This window comes from Natrix helvetica (genome assembly GCF_964273705.1).
Source record: "Natrix helvetica genome assembly, chromosome: 7".
In the NCBI taxonomy this organism is placed as follows: Eukaryota; Metazoa; Chordata; class Lepidosauria; order Squamata; family Natricidae; genus Natrix; species Natrix helvetica.
In genome coordinates, this window is record NC_138558.1 from 21,084,935 (window position 1) to 21,102,711 (window position 17,777).

Consider the following 17,777-nt stretch of genomic DNA (forward strand, 5'->3'; position numbering starts at 1 on the left):
AAGCATGTTAAAATGCAAGTAGAAAAATAGGGCCCACCTTCGGTGGGAAGGTAACAGCCTTTGACAATTAGTCATGCCAGCCACATGACCACGGAGATGTCTTCGGACAGCGCTGGCTCTTTGGCTTTGAAATGGAGATGAGCACCGCCCCCTAGAGTTGGGAACGACTAGCACATACATGCGAGGGGAACCTTTACCTCTACCTAACCAGAGAACATTGATGACATCTACTGATGCAGCAGAATTTTAATTGTACTTTTGTTTCAACTGAAACTGACATTTTTCTTTTGGGACTAATAGACAACTAGAAAAAAAGTAATGGAACAATGTATGTACCAGGGTGGATTTGATTTAAATTGAGTCAATTTAAATCACTAGTTAAAAGGCTTGATTTAAATCAATTTAATTTAAATCATAACTTTTAAAGAGCAACTGTCATCTCTGCCCCACAGCAGCTCCTCTTCTGACCCGCTGTTGATTCACCGACAGTCCTAATATTGCAGAATATACAGCCTTATGCTACATAACAAGCTTCATTTCATGCTGAATAAACTAAATTATTGATGTATCTTAAATAGAAAAGTACCTTTAGATAGATTTTTACTCCAAAAGCATTTTATTAAAATAAATTTGATAAAAAAAACCTGATTTCAATTAAAAAATACAATTTAAATTTTAAAAATGTGGGGTTTTTTGTGTTTTTTTTTAAAAAAAATAATAATCTCTTTTTATCCACCCTGGTATGTACACCCAAACAGACATACACACACACACACATATACAATAACTGCAATGAGGCTATTATATACTCAAAAGCAGAAAGGCTCAATGCTACCCTCAGTGGAGGAAGGGCTGGTGAAGATAGTGGAATTTGCAGAACTGGCTAAATTAACTTATTTTAGAGAAAAAGCAATATCTATATCCATGGTTGATTGGAAACCCCTTTAGACTTTTTGCACGAAACAGGAAAAGATGTGAAAAGACTTCTATTTTCTGCAGAAGAAATCAGAAACTTTTTTCTATTACTTTTCATTCTTTCTGCACATTTGATCTTTTCTTCTTTCTTTTGTTTCTTTCACTCTTTATTAGTTTGTACTGGTTTCTATGATTTTGTTATACAGCTTTTAATAAAATTTATGTATTTTTATATTAAAAAAAAATAACTCTTGGCAGAACCTTCATTTCTACAGTACCAGCATAAATATGAGGCTCCAGAGGCAACAAAGTAAAACATTACTGTCTACACACCATATGTAGAAAAAAGGAAGATGAGCTTGAATGTAACTGTCTGGTTTGGTTCTACAACCCAACAAGGCAGACACAGACTTCGGAGAATAATTAGAACTGCAGAAAAAACAATGACTACCAACCTGTCTTCCATTGAGGACCTGTATACTGCACGAGTCAAAAACAGGGCTATGAAAGCATTTACAGACCCCTTGCATCCTGGACATAAATTGTTTCGACTCCTACCCTCAAAATGACGCTATAGAGCACCGCACACCAAGACAACTAGACACAAGAACAGTTTTTCCCCGAACGCCGTCATTCTGCTAAACAAATAATTCCCTCACCACTGTCAAACTATTCATTAAGGCTGCATTACTATTACTATTAGTCTTCTCATCGTTCCTATCACCCATCTCCTCCCACTTATGACTGCAGGACTGTATTTTTGTTGCTTGTATCCTTACGATCTATATTGATATTGTTTCCTGATTGCTTATTTGTACTCTTATGATTACCATTAAGTGTTGTACCTTATGATTCTTGATGGATGTATCTTGTCTTTTTATGTACACTGAGAGCATATGCACCAAAGACAAATTCCTTGTGTGTCCAATTACACAATAGAATTCTATTCGATTCTATTCTAATTTAAGACAAACAAAGGAAGAATCCAATGGAAAAACAGCATAAACCCAGACCCAAGTACTACACAATGTCCACATCCTTCTCTTGTCATCCTAGGGTTCTCAACTCCAACTGAAAATCACACCATCCCAATGGTATGGATCGTGGCTTACTTATTTATATTTGAACACACACACACACACACACACACACACACACACACACACACACACACACACACACACATATATATATATATATATATATATATATATATATATATATATATATATAATGTGTGTGTGTGTGTGTGTGTGTGTGTGTCTATTTATGCATGTTATGTGATTCTTGTGTAGGCATCTTCCAAAAGCCACACTCTGAAAAAGACCAAAAGAAGGAAAACCCACTATGTAAATATCCTATATCAATTTCCTGAGACCCTAATCTTCAAAGGAACTTTCAGTAGCAATATCTGAATCCACTAGTATCCATTTGCTTTCAACTGCATTCCCCCCGTACCCAATAAATAGCAGGATTGTCAGTTCTTAAGAAATTATTTGGGGATGGGGACTTTATCTTCCAATTGATTTCAGCTAGCAGCTGAGACCATTGTATTACTTCTACAGAAAATTTCAATCTGCAAAGCTTATTTGGAGCTATCCATGGTTCTGGTTTCAACAAGCTCTTGAAACGAGAGCTTCTCTTCTGTTGACTTTCAACAGACCTTACCTACTTAATTTGATTGCATTCTACCTATCTGACTCAATTTCACCAGTTTAGATTATTCTATATAAACTGCATTTTCCAGTTTAAATCCATCTCTGTCAGGTGTCAGTAGCTTCTTTTTGAGCTGAAAATAATTGACAAACTTCAAGTAACTCTAAAATGTATTCTACAAGTTTTTTTTAATATAATCCCTTTTTATTGTGGACAATGTGTTCTATGGTATTTGCCGTAAAATCAAAGCCACTTTATAAGGTAAAGGTAAAGGTTCCCCCCGCATATGTGTGCTAGTCATTCCTGACTCTAGAGGGTGGTGCTCATCTCCATTTCTTAGCTGAAGACCCAGCACTGTATGAAGACATCTCCATGGTCATGTGGCCAGCATGACTAAATGCCAAGGGTGCATGGAGCACTGTTACCGTCCCACCAAAGGTGGTCCCTATTTTTCTATTTGCAATTTTATGTACTTTCGAATTGCTAGGTTGGCAGAAGGTGGGACAAGTAACGGGAGTTCACTCCGTTACATGGTGCTAGGGATTCGAACCTCTGAACTGCTGACCTTCTGATCGACAAGCTCAGCATCTTAGTCACTGAGCCACCACATTCACCTTCTAGATTCTAATATAATTATTGTAAAGCTTCATTAAAATAGGATATAATAATAGTTAATAATTGCATATTAAATTTATTTCTATTTTTCTAAAAAATATGTCAAAGCAATTTTCAGTTATTACCAACGTCCACATTATGCAATTGTCTGTAATAAAACCATTAAGTCCACTTTACCACCTAACCTCTCATTTAATATAATAAAAGTATTATATGGCACAACATTTTAATGGCATAACATATATTTTGAGGAAAAATCTTGTATAGTGGGTAAGTATCTGATTATATTACAGTATATCTATTCATGTTCTGATTCTTCAATGGCTGAAAATAGATCGAATATTATTTATTGACTTTTGAGATGAAAGCTTGCTTTGATCTCTAAAGATATTTATTAAAGGTTTTAATCTGAAAATTGAAAAAGATCCCAAGGGCCTTTTAAAAAGAACTCTCTCTGTTTAGCTTACAGAGAATTCTGTTTTGGGTGTTAAGTTGCACATTCCACCATCCCTGAACCACTAAAATAACACCAAATCAAGTATACCATATAGTTTACTTGAAATGTGGCATTCATAAACAGTCAAAGTAAGTTCTTTTAATGAACTCTCAGTAATCTACATAAAACTTGCAGAACCCTTTTCTGTCTTGAATGCCAGCTTAAAGATCTGTTGTTGGAACTGACAAAATAAGTTTTATATATAAAAAATCTTTAATAGTCCTATTTTACATGTTTCTGTGATTTAAAAAAAGGTTAAAAACCACCAGCTAAGTGGATATAGCTGTTCTATACAGAATCAGACCAGGAATTGAACAGATGGACCAGCTGAATGATTATTAAAAGCCACAGGCAGAACATTAATTTATTTTGAATATGTGCTTCAGCATCCATCTATTCACGCATATGCATGAAAATTTGGAAATACTTGCTTGACTTGATTTATATATGATGAAAAATTGAGTGAATTGGTACAGGATACAGCACTGATAAGAGATTTGTATGTAGAGCACACAATTATTTGCCCGGAGTGGATTTTGGGGTGGAAATAGGGTTGGAAGATAAGGAGTTATAAAAGAAACTAAAGGGAAAATAGAATGACTGCAGAAAGAGAAAATATAAACACTTGTGTTAAAAATATAAAATAGTTTAATTTCTGAAAGAGTGGGAAATGGATGGATGGAAGGAAGATGTAGAACTTGTTTGAAACAGAGGGAAAATATTTACGTTGCAAAGTATCGTAAAAATGCCTGATAATATAATGTAGTGAAGGAAACTGTGTATGAAGTAAAATTGTTCATAAAGATATGGACTGCTGTAACAAGGAAGCACAAGAAAAAGATATAATCCATATAAAAAATTAACATAATCACAGAAGCACAGTCAAAGAGAGCAAGACATAATTAAGACCAAGAGACACAGGAAAAGGCAAAGCTATTCTAAGGAAACACAAAATGTCTATTGGAAGTGGATGACAAAAGTCAAGCTAGGCTTCCAACCAAGAGAATTGATTTTTTTTAAAGTGACAGCGTGATATGGGAATGAAGGGAGGGAATGATTGAAGGGAATATTTCTCACATTCATAAATTTTCAGTAATTTGCTAAAGAACAAAATTCTGGCCTGAAACCAGTACATAAAACTGCTCTGCACTTCCAAATGTCACTCATTACTCTGGTTCTTATCAGAATTGTGCTAAACAATTGCCCTGACAGTAATACTTGTTTATTTTTGTATCACTCTTGCTATCCTTTTCTTTACATTAAGGAACAAAAGCCAAACATGCCAGGGATGTTGGTTCCCAGTCCCAACATGAGAGAAAGTCTGAAGCTTCCCCTCTTGCTCGTGGAGCAGGAAAGAAACTTCTCCAAGCCAAGTGGCCCTTTGTTTCACCATGGCTTAGACCAGCGATGGAGAACCTTTTTTGGCTTGCGTGCCATAAATGGGGAGAGCAGGAGGGTCATTTGCAGGCAGGCTGCACCCATAATGCAATGCGTGTCCCCTGCTTCCTCCGAAGCAGTCAAAACGACCCTCCGAGCAAACCGGAAGTCATGGAGGGTCGTTTTAAGCACTCCGAAAGCTCCAAGGACCTTCAGGGGGCTTCTCTGAATCCTTCGGAGCGCTCAAAACGACCCTCCAAGCAAACCGGAAGTCAGTTCCCGAACTTCCAGTTTGCCATAGGGCCGTTTTTTTGCACTCCAGAGGTTTTAGGGAAGCTCATAAAGCCTCCGGAAGGCCTCCAGGGGGGCGGGGGAGGCTCTTTTCGCCCTCCCCAGGCTCCTATAAAGCCTCTGGAACCTGGGGAGGGCGAAAAATGGCTTTAAAAAAGGGTGAACTCAGCTGGCCAGCGCCTCGCATGCCCTGACAAATGGCTCTGCGTGCCACAGGTGGCACATGTGCCATAGTTTCGCCATCACTGGCTTAGACATACGCTTTACTGCCACATCACTTTTTAATGGCAATTTTATTGTTTGTCACTAAACACTGGGAAGTTTAGTTTTCTGTTTGTTCACTAGTTGCTGTTCCATTTTCCTCCTCCTCTCTTACTAACTTCTACTCTCTTAGATGCAGAGGAAGGAAGCAGCTTCTCTGCATCTCCTCCACGGGCCTGTTGTATGAACATTTATTTATGCATTTTAATATCCATGTGACAAATCAGTATGTGATGAAGATAGAGCTGTGATGGCGAACCTGTGGCACGCAGAGCCTGCTCTGTGGCACGTGCACCATTGCCAGATGCTCTTTTGGTTTCTGGCATGCACATACATGCTGGCCAGCTGGTCTTCATGGGTGCTGGAGTGCCAAAAAACGGCCTGAAAAATAGCCCCCAAAAAGGCCATTTTTCGAGCCTTTTTCAGGTTTGGGGGCCTTTTTCAGGCTGTTATTCAGGCCGCTCTTTGGCTGCTTTTTTGGCCAAGATGGCCTGGAAAATGGCCAAAAACCAGGTCATTTTCAGGCCTTTTCCAGGTCATTTTTGGGGCCAAAAGTGGCCCGAAAAATGGCACGAAAATGGCCTGAAAATAGCTAGAAAATGGCCTGGGAAACACCCTGGAAAAGGTCCAAAAACAGACTTAAAACAGGAATCCGCATGGCAGCCAGCTGGTCTTCCGGGGTGTCTGGTGGCCTGGAGTGTGTGAAGGCCAGCTGGCCGGCTGTTCTGGTTTCAGCACTTGATCCCAAAAAGTTCACCATATTTCAAATGACCCACTATGTTCATCTCTTTTTATGTGAATATACTCATATAGCCCTTTTACTGGGCTTTATGTTTATGGGCATGTGTGAAGAACAGTCTGTAAACATATTCTAGAAATTCTTTCCTCGGATCAACTATAAACAAAGCTTAAGACAGCTGTTTTCTACTCAAAAATGTGGTTTAATAAATTGGAACCTATAGAAGACAAAAGACCTATTTAAAATAGTACAATCCATTTCATTATCTGCTCTAATCAGTTGTAAACAGGGAACATAACATCTTCATCATCAGTTTATGACATCTCTAAGTTGTTTTCCCAGTCTTAAAAATGAACACAATCCACATTTTAGAGTTAATTGCTTGATAATAAGGTACTCACTCTTGCTGTTCCTTTATTTAGCAGTACTGGAATTATAAAAATCTTCATATATAGAACAGATGAATTTTACCCAACTGTTGATATTACTATGCGGCAGCAAACTTGATAATCATAAATGACTATTTGACCTCCAAAATGTTTACTCTGTGCTCAAATGGTTGGGTTAATTCTTTGATCTAACTTTTCCAATACCTTCAAGGCATATTAGTCTAAAATTTTCAACATTTTGCAGTCAACAAAGTTGTTGACCTATGAGATTGTAATTCTAGGTGGCATAATTAAAGTTAGCTGGTCAACATTTGGTTCAGGAAAGTCTCTAAATTTAATTGGCAATATATCTGACAGTTAGGGAATCCAAAAAATGACAATAGACCAAATTATCTGCTATTTGCAAACTTTAAAAAAAGATGGCAGATTTTTTTTCAAAACTAATCCAAGTTCCAAACCTCGTTTTCACTTAATCTATAAAAGAATCATAAATGTGATTTGTTTGCAAGTAGCATAGTATTAATATTACTACGGTATGACCACGAAGTATACTATTTTAATTTACAAATCAAGTTTATACTGAATACAATTTATAGGTTGGGATTGGCAGAATTTGCCTAGAATTTATGTAACAATAATGAGTAAGACAAAGGGCCATAAGAGATGGGCAGAGTTCTCCCATTCATGAAAATATTTTAATATTGTAGATCTGAGAACAGAGCAAGGGTGAGTGACCAAGTATCGGCAAAAATGGCATTAAAATTCAAGGAAATGTGTGTCAGATGCTGATTCTGTTGAAAATAAGCAAAGGAATTTGGATCAAGAGATGCAAGCTTATATAAAATGTTTGACCCTCCTATATGAAAACAACATCGAATCATCAGTGTTCCCTCCTGCAATTCTGGCTTAGTTACACTAATAATACAGCAATATATATCAGCTGAACCTCCTGGCCATTGAGTCTTAGAACTGGATCCTAATTCTGATTTAAGAATTTAACTATCTATATTTTGTCCTCGATAATCGTTTTAAGCTTCAAAATTGAAAAGAAGGGTATAAATCACATTACAAATACATCTTCTATCTAATCTATCTGAAGATCTATCTTTTTCAAATAATGAACAAACACTGGATTTGAAGTTTGTTTGCTGGCGAGCAGCAGTGTTTTGTTCAATTAATTGAACAGTTGTTAAACTAAAAGGCTAGCAAGGGATAGTATGTTTCTGTATCTTCCCTCATAATGTAATCTGATATCCTTTCATTGAGTGAAGAGATGCACAGTGCCCATATAGCAAGACCGTCTTGAAAATGCTATATGGGATATAATTTTATTTGTCCTCTTCTATGACAGGAGAACCATAAACAGACAGCTGTAAAAAGCAGACTTTTGATGTTGCTGGTCTGTCCAATTTATAGAATTGCTCATAATCATCATTTATGTGATGGAATGCAGTAGGCGGTATTCCTAGGAAGGGAGTGGGCGTTTTTCAGAGGAATAAGAGACAGCTCAGTTCAGATAGTTTCTGTGAGAAAAAGAGGGTGAAGAAGACAGGCCTCCCTAATAGTTCTCAGAACATATGGTAGATGCAGAAAGTAGAGTGTTTTAGTTTGAAAAGATTCTGCCAGTGGGGGTGGAACAATGAAGAACTCACGCTTGGAAGCATCACCACATGTCTTTCTCAGTTTTGGGACTTGACAGTTTTCCCAGTGCACTGCCCTCTAGATAAGTTGATCAAATGATCTGGGCATTAGACAGTGGTGGGTTCCTGCTGGATCGCACCGGATCGCGCGCGCTCCCTTTCAGCGCTCCACCTGGCTTGCGCGCTCCCTTTCAGCGCTCCACCTGGCTTGCGCGCTCCCTTTCAGCGCTCCACCTGGCTTGCGCGCTCCCTTTCAGCGCTCCACCTGGCTCTCGCGCTCCCTTCCGGCGCTGAAACCGGAAGTACAGTCTTGCCCCGCCCCTGGCGAAGCAACGACGCCTGCCTGCGCTCCACCAGCTCGGCTGGGAACGGAGATGTTTCCTCAGCGGAGCGGAGCGCCTGAAAAGACTTTTCAGGCGCTCCGCTCCGCTGAGGAAACATCTCCGTTCCCAGCCGAGCTGGTGGAGCGCAGACAGGCGTCGTTGCTTCGCCAGGGCCGGGCAAAACTGTACTTCCGGTTTCAGCGCCGGAAGGGAGCGCGAGAGCCAGGTGGAGCGCTGAAAGGGAGCGCGCAAGCCAGGTGGAGCGCTGAAAGGGAGCGCGCAAGCCAGGTGGAGCGCTGAAAGGGAGCGCGCAAGCCAGGTGGAGCGCTGAAAGGGAGCGCGCGCGATCCGGTGCGATCCGGGAGGAACCCACCACTGGCATTAGAGCAGGTAGTCCAACATTTTCAATCTTCTGAAACAGACTCATTTGGTAAGGAATGCAATTATCATGTAAATACAAATTGAGAAGAAACTGTGAGTTATGCCCAAACACTAAAATCAATGAGTTAATACTAACCCATAAGACTATGTATGCATAACCTAAATCTATTTGATGGTGTGTGTGTGTGTGTGTGTGTGTGTGTGTAACAAGGTGGACCGATGACTTCAGCAAGTATTACATAACTGGTGAAAGAAAGCCATGTTGGTTGGAGACATGCAAAAGAGGCCACATCCTACAGTGGATAGAAAATAAGCTAGAACGATATATTAATCTATTAATCACAACATAGTTTAAGAAAATGTTCTTAAAATATTGATAACTGATCAATGATATTTCAGGTTTTCTCCAGGAATTAAATCCAGCCTGCTTAACACTATCACATCCAATCTTCCCCACAATAATCCTACAAGGCAGTTTACTACTCAAAATTGTCCAGCAAGGTTCCGTGATTCAGGGTGTATTTTAAACTGAATCTCTGCCATGGTCCAATAGTCATAAACATAACAACTCAAATCCTGTATATTAAAGTCACGAAACCCAACTGTATCTTTCTCTCTCTTTATAGAATCACAAAGTTGGAAAGGTCTACTTTAGCTATTGAGTTTCATTCCCTACTCAGCATCAAAATCCAAATTAAAAATCCATCATTCTGGGTTTCAATTACATTTAAATCTAGCAATCGTGAAGGCTGTTCCAAAACAATCATGTTTCTTTCCTGCAAGACCACGCTTGATTAGCAGGTATGTTTCAGATGAGTGTTTTGCTGAAATAACCAATCACTTTCAGCTTTAATTTCTTCACTGACCATGCAACATCATCTTTTAGGACATATTGACACTTGCGTCTTCTACCTGCACTTCGTTTTCTAATCCACTATCTTCCATACAACCAAAATCATAATAAAAACATCCCCATACTTAACAACTGACAAGATGCTATTTTTTCCCAAATAGTTCACCTTTTCAATCCAAATGCATCCTACATAGTTTTTAAACATATATCTGGGTTAAACAAATGTATTTGCAACCTTAGAAAGTTAGAACAGAACAGAATAACAGAGTTGGAAGGGGCCTTGGAGGTCTTCTAGTCCGGTGATGGTGAATCTGTGGCACTCGGAGCCATTTGTTAGGGCACGTGAGGTGTTGCGCTGTCAGCTCCAACGTGTATGTGCGTGCTGGCCAGCAGACTTTGGCCTACATTTTTGGCTATTTTTTGCCTTCCGGAGGCTTCCCTGAAGTCTCCGGAGGGCAAAAAATAATCCAATTCGCAAACCGGAAGTCTGTTCATGACTGTTGGGCCATTTTTCACCCTCCGGAGACTTCGGGAAAGCTTCCTGAAGCCTCCAACTGACTCTGGGGGTGGGGGAGGCTGTTTTTGCCCTCCCCAGGTTTCTAGAAAGCCTTTGGAGCCTGGGGACGGTGAAAAATGGGTCCAATCATGTGGCAAAAGCGGGGGAGTGCAGAGGTCGAGCATTATGCACAGGGGGTCACGCATAGAATTATGGGCGTGGGCACACCCACGCACAACTCTCTGGCGCTCCCCCTGCTTTTGGCATGCAATGGCAAAAAGGTTAGGCATTGCTTTTCTAGTCCAACCCCCTGCTCAGGCAGGAACCCCTACACCATTTCAGACAAATGTTTGTCCAATTGCTACTTAAAAACTTCCAGTGTTGGAGTATTCACAACTTCTGGAGGCAAGTTGTTCCACTCATTAATTGTTCTAACAGGAAATTACTCCTTACTTCTAGGTTGCTTCTCTCCTTGATTAGTTTCTATCCATTGTTTCTTGTCCTATCTTCAGATACTTTGGAGAATAGCGTGACTCACTCTTCTTTGTGGCAACTCGTGAGATATCTTACTTATTATTTTGTTTGATTGTTTCATCGGTGCAAACCCTCTCTTCAAAAATGTTTCTGGCTTATGCAGATTTATACTCTGCCTACAACAGCTTTTTGTGATCAGTCTGAAAGAAAAGATTTCTTCTGACAAATCTCTCATGCAAATCACTGTTGGCTAACTGTGGACAACAACTTACTTTTTCAGCAGGTCACCGTGATCTCTGTTTTTTGTTCTGCAGGACTAACCAGTATGCGAGCAGTTCTAGAAAGATTTTTCTTTGTCTTGCCATTACATCAATGACCCTGTGTTACTTCCATTTTTTTAGCAATGCATCACGCAGTGCAAATTGACAGCTGGTAGTGTTTACATTTTTTTTAGCTTTCCCTGTAATGTAATGTCTTCATTTTCAAATACCCAGACAGCTGTTTAGAAGACCCAACTGTTGTTGAAAGAAGACAGAGCAACAATCACAATCTGACAGGTTAAAAAGGGTCAGGTATTTGTGGAACTGTCTTCTCCTGTGGGTCAACCGACTTTTGCGAGCCTAACAAATTTACTAGACATTTAAAAAAAAAAAGCAGCAGTACTGAATCAAATGGATATCCAAGCTTCTGCATCTTTCACATTCCTCCCTCCACCCCCTTATTCCGGATATAGCTATAGTACATCAAAAGTTTGCAGTCTAATTTGTGGAAATTTGTTTTTAACTTGGTATCATTGAAAGGATGTGCCAGTTTCAATGGTTCAGAGAAACATACAATTGAAACAGGGATTCCTAGACATTTGCATGCCACTGTCTTTTGCAAATAAAATTTGGATGTTACTACTGAATGAATACAAACTATATTCCTATAGTTCAGTGTTCCTCAATTCTGGCAGCTTAATGATGTGTGGACTTCAATTCCCAGAATTCCCCATGTTGGCTGGGGGAATACTAGGCGTTGAAGACCATGCATCTGCGAACTGCCAAGGTTGAGCAAAGTTGTTGTAATTTTTCAGTCTCATAGTTCTGTAAATAATTCTGTACCAGCAGAGACAGACAGTGATAATTAGATTTAATAACTAGTTTCTCATTTTTAACTCCCTTCAGCAACATATTGTATTTAGTTACGTTATTCTTCTGATTAATAACATGCTGTGTGGGGCTTTTCTTGATGTCTGAGGCTTTGCACATTTTACTTTTATTACTAAGACTTCATTTTAGGGCCAAATTCTCCCCAAATGTATTCCCTATCCCAGACAGAAACTGGGCTGCTTAATGAAGTACATATGGACCACTCTTAGAAGGAGGAGGCAAAAATATATATGAATTATCTCCTACGCATGGTAATTAATATGATCATTTTTTAATACTAAAAAATGATAAATGTATAACCAATCTACTTGTGCATCTATGTAGATTTCTATAACAAGAAGGAAATCAAACATAGATTTTCGCCATCCATCTAAGAAGCCAATCAAACTGAAAAAAGGAGGATAAGGAGCAAGGAAATAAAAAGGCAATGGCAATATCAGTATATTTCATGAAAATATCAAATATCATACAATATTTTTTTTTAAAGAAGCCACACATTATGGACACATGTTTCTCAATGAATGCATGATATTGTGTAACAACTTTTGGTTCAGTTTCCCTGCCCAAGACAGACAATATTCTATACATATTGTAATCAGGGGTGGGCTTCAAAAATTTTAGCAACGGGTTCTCTGCCTGGTTGCTGGGTGGGCGTGGCCATGGTGGGCGTGGCCTAGTCGGCCTCCTGCACCACAGTGGTCTTTTTGCCTTCCCCAGGCTGCAGAGGCTTTCCTCGAGTCTCTGGGAGGGTGAAAACTACCTCCCCCGGGGTCCAGAGGTCTTCTGGGAGGCCCATTTTCCTCCTTTCCTGAGCCTCCGCGCGGACTCTGCACTTACCTTGCATCCAAAATGGAGACTCCTGGGAGGGTAGGGCGAACCCGGGCAAACTCATAGCAGTCCAGCCCTGATTGTAATTATACAGTAATGAATAGAAGATTTTCCAGAAATGGAACTTGCATATTTTCTAGAAACTTGCATGTTTTAATGTGGGTCTACTCTTTTTTTTAAAGGTACTATCCTCTCATCTTCAACTTTGAGTCCCTCAGTATTTTACAAATAGAAAGTCAAGTTACACATTGGTATCCAGCTAGCTGTTTAAAGCAATTTGCCTTTTTTTTTCCCAAAAATACAAATAGTCCTCAACGTATGACCAAAATTGAACCCAAGTTTTTTTTTGTTGCTAAGCAAGGTAGTTATTAAGTGCATTATGCCCCATTGTATGACCTTTTTTGTCACAGTTGTTAAGTGAATCACTGAAGTTTTTACGTGAGTCATATTAAACAAATCTGGCTTCCGCCACTGACTATTTATCGCAGGGGTGTCCAAACTTGGGAACTTTAAGACTTGTGGACTTCAACTCCCAGAATTCTGGGAGTTGAAGTCCACAAGTCTTAAAGTTCCCAAGTTTGGACACCCCTGATTTATCGGAATAAATAAAGCTAGCGGGGAAGATCACATGACCCTGGAAGAATGCAACTGCCATAAGTATATGCCAGTTGCCAGGCGACTGAATTTTGATCATGTGACCATGTTTAAGTGTGAAAATGTCATAAATCACTTTTTTCAATGCTTCAAACTGCCACTAAATGAATAAGTTATAAGTCGCTGACTAGCTTTACTATGTGTCTGAAAACCTGAGGCAAAGGCTTTCCGTTTCACCATAAAGTTACTAAATGAGTGAAGTAAATCTAGGGCAGAAGTTTTGGTTTCAACTAGCAGAAGTGGCTTGCCAACATGATCGCCAACATCCGATGATGGATATGGCAGAAGAAGAAGAAGAAGAAGAAGAAGAAGAAGAAGAAGAAGAAGAAGAAGAAGAAGAAGAAGAAGAAGAAGGGAAGAATGGCCCCTTTATGACGTATGGACTTCAACTCCCAGAATTCCTGAGCCAGCATAGTTGGGTCAGGGAATTCTGGAAGTTGAAGTCCACAAGTCTTAAAATGGCTATCATTCCCTACCCCTGGTCTAATGCCTCAAGCATCCCACTATTAGGTTTTTTTTCCTTTAGAAAACTGGGGGAATATCTTTTTTTCACCTTCATTAAAAGCTGCATCACAGTTTGTACAAAGGCCTTCCTGAGCACACTTGTCAGCTTATTTGTCTGCTCTACTGAATGCACGCCTCACTTCTGTTAATTCCCCGAATCACTTAACACAAACACTGGAATGGCGCAGCCTATGTGATACAAGATACCTGCTCACCCACCCTACAAGCCAAAAATCAGGGCACAAATCCAAACAAAGCAGCTTTGGCCAGCTGTTCCCCTAGCAGTGTAAATTCCTGCTTGCCACATTAAACAAAATGTGTTGACAGAGCAACACACATTGATCTAGGAGGCTGCAGGATCAGCTCAGCTTATGCAATGGAAAAGCTGAGTCCTGCTCTTCAGACATCATCAAGGGTGACCCAGATGTTGTCAACAAGAATCCTTCCCAGGTAGACAAGAGAGGGAACATGACCAGATAGAATAGAATAGAGTTGGAAGGGATCTTGGGGGTCTTCTAGTCCAACCCCCTGCTTAGGCAGGAAACCCTACACCACTTCAGACAAATGGTTGTTCAATACCTTCTTCAAAACTTCCAGTGTTGGAGCATTCACAACTTCTGATGTCAAGTTGTTCCCCTGAGTAATTGTTCTAACTATCAGGAAGTTTCTCCTCAGTTCTAAGTTGCTTCTCTCCTTGATTAGTTTCCACCCATTGCTGCTTGTCCTGCCCTCAGGTGCTCTGGAGAATAGCTTGACTCCCTCTTCTTTGTGGCAACCCCTGAAATATTGGAACACTGCTTTGATGTCTCCCCTAGTCCTTCTTTCTCTTAAGCTAAACATACCCAGTTCCTGCAACCGTTCTTCATATGTTTTAGTCTCCAGTCCCCTAATCATCTTTGTTGCTCTTCTCTGCACTCTTTCTAGAGTCTCCACATCTTTTCTACATCGTGGCGACCAAAACTGGATGCAGTATTTCAAGTGTGGCCTTACCAAGGCATTATAAAGTGGTATTAACACTTCACATGATCTTGATTCTATCTTTCTGTTTATGCAACCTAGAACTGTGTTGGATTTTTTGGCAGCTGCTGCACACTGCTGGCTTATATTTAAATGGTTGTCCACTAGGACTCCAAGATCCATCTCACAGTTACTACTATTGAGCAAGGTACCACATATACTGTACCTTATTTGATGATTTATTTCATTGTAAGACTACATTAACTGAATCTTGCCAGTCTGATACCTAGTACAAATCTCCTGCCATGTCTTTTTCATTGTAAGAAATTACGAAGGTTCCTTTCTCTGGTCTCTCCTCTGACCGTGGTGGTGCAGTGGTTAGAATGCAGTACGGCAGGCTACTTCTGATGACTCCCGGCTGCCTGCAATTTTGCAGTTTGAATCTCACCAGGCTCAAGGTTGACTGAGCCTTCCATCCTTCCAAGGTGGATAAAATGAGGGGGCAATATGCTGACTGCTAAGACAGTAAACTGCTTAGAGTGCTGTAATAGCACTGTGAAGCGGTGTATAAGTCTAAGTGCTATCGCAGTGGTAGAATTCAATTTTTTTTACTATCAGTTCTGTGGGTGTTGCTTGGTGGGCATGGCAAGGGGAAGGATACTGCAAAATCTCCATTCCTACCGCACTCTGGGGCCAGTTAGAGGTGGTATTTGCTGAACTACTCAAAATTTCCACTACCGGTTATCCAGAACCCGTCAGAACCTGCTGAATTTCACCCCTGTGCTATTTCTATTATGCAGCTGCAGGCTCTGCCCTCTTTCACTGAACTACTCCCTAGGAATCATCTCTTCTCCCACCTGCCATCTTCCAAATTCAGTCCACATACCACTACAAGATGACCACAAAGATGGAATTCCCAATCGAGATATATTTGCATTGTGTATATACATTCATTCATTCAAACATACATATTTATTTATTTATTTATTTATTTATTTATTTATTTATTTATTTATTTATTTATTTATTTATTTTACCGTGCTTCTAGACCGCCCCCTCTCCCAAAAGGGACTCGGGGCGGTGTACAGTCCATGTAAAGAATATATCAAAATACAATAAATAGAATTGAATATGTACAGTTAGAATGGAGGAGGTTAAAAATAGAATTAAAAGAACTGTACAGAGCCAGTATATATAAATATAATTTTAAACCCTAAAACACACACAAATTAAATTAAAAACAATACCCCTAAAATAACCAGTTGATAGTACATTTACCAGGAGGAACAGTTGTAATTATGCCAGGCCCGCTAATCGGAACAGGTGAGTATGTGTATGTTGTATTAGGTGTGTGTATATGTATATACACACACCTAATACAACATACACATACAAATGTGTGTGTGTGTGTGTGTGTGTCTGTCTGTCTGTCTGTTTGTGTATGCAGGTCTTGGTGTATTCGGGTCTTTTCCCATGTAAGATTGACAATATCATGGCGATGTTTCGACGAGGTCACACTCGTCATCTTCAGGCTGGTGCCTTTGGCTTCGTGCTTGTGTGAGCAAAGTGTGATCGGAGCTGCCGTTTCTCTATAAATATAGGTGTGTGTGTGTGGAAAGTTGGCTTTGTTGCTTTAAATGGATTGGTTGGCTTTGTTTTCACATCTTGATTGGCTGATGGAATTGATGTTTGGTGGGGGTGATTGGTGATAGTGTCCTGTGTTGTTCTGCCAGTAGTTTGATTCTGACCGGCTCAAGGTTGACTCAGCCTTCCATCCTTCCAAGGTCGGTAAAATCAGGACCCAGACTGTTGGGGGCAATAGGCTGACAATTGGGCAATAGGGCAATAAACCACTTAGAGAGGGCTGTAAAGCACTATGAAGCCGTATTTAAGTCTAAATGCCATTGCTATTGAGTGTGGCAACTTTAATAAATTACCCTCCCCCCCAAAAAAAAATACTAAGATTTTTTAAAGAGAAGAAAGACAGAAGGGCAGTATGAAAGGGGAATAAATCTGCATATTGTAATATGGTTTACAGTATTTAGAGTTCATGTAATTTTACGCCTTCCAGATCAGAGATTACGGACACCAACACACCTGGAAGATGCAAAACCCTTTATGCAACCTTTAGACAAATTCTGTTAGAAATTTTGCTATCTGAGGTTTATTTACCCAGTCATGTTTCATTATCTTTACTCCTTGTCCTTGACCCAGTTATCTCCCCCATTCACATATTTGAAGCTGAAAATTTCAGGGGCCTGGGATGACATTTGCTTGTGGCTCTGTAAAAATGTAGCCCGTGAGAGCTGTAGCTTAAAGAAAAAAAAGCATGAATCTGTATTTCTATATTGTGTTTCAAGAATAATTAAAACACTTTTTGTTGCATAATTAGGTAACACGTTGACTAGTAATAAAAAGATCCTTCTTCTGACATAATCATTCTTTCCATGGATGGTTTGCCAGCTGATGACTCAAAAGAGGTAGCATTTCACCCTGGAGACCATCATAGTTGTTTAGATATTTCCATGTTCATCCAACTAATTTTCCAGTATGGTGGAAGTTGGTGGGATAAAACTACATCACAATATGGAGTTGAGATACTTAGCTGCTCCCTTATCAGCAGTTTACAGTAGACAATTCTTTCTTATGCATCACTGTGGAAAATGGGTTGAAATATAACACTCTCCAAACCTGATATTGTTTTCTTCCTCCCCGAGTTAATAAAGTGGCTGCTTACATTTGTAATGCCCAGTCACATTTGTTCCAATTGGTCCAAT

General features: G+C 39.7%; 1 protein-coding gene across 2 annotated transcripts in view; it reads right to left on the reverse strand.

The window, feature by feature from the left end:
* PPP3CA (protein phosphatase 3 catalytic subunit alpha) overlaps nucleotides 1–17,777 on the reverse strand; it is a 222,687-nt gene that overhangs the window by 96,891 nt on the left and 108,019 nt on the right. The gene's annotated exons all lie outside the window — the stretch shown is intronic.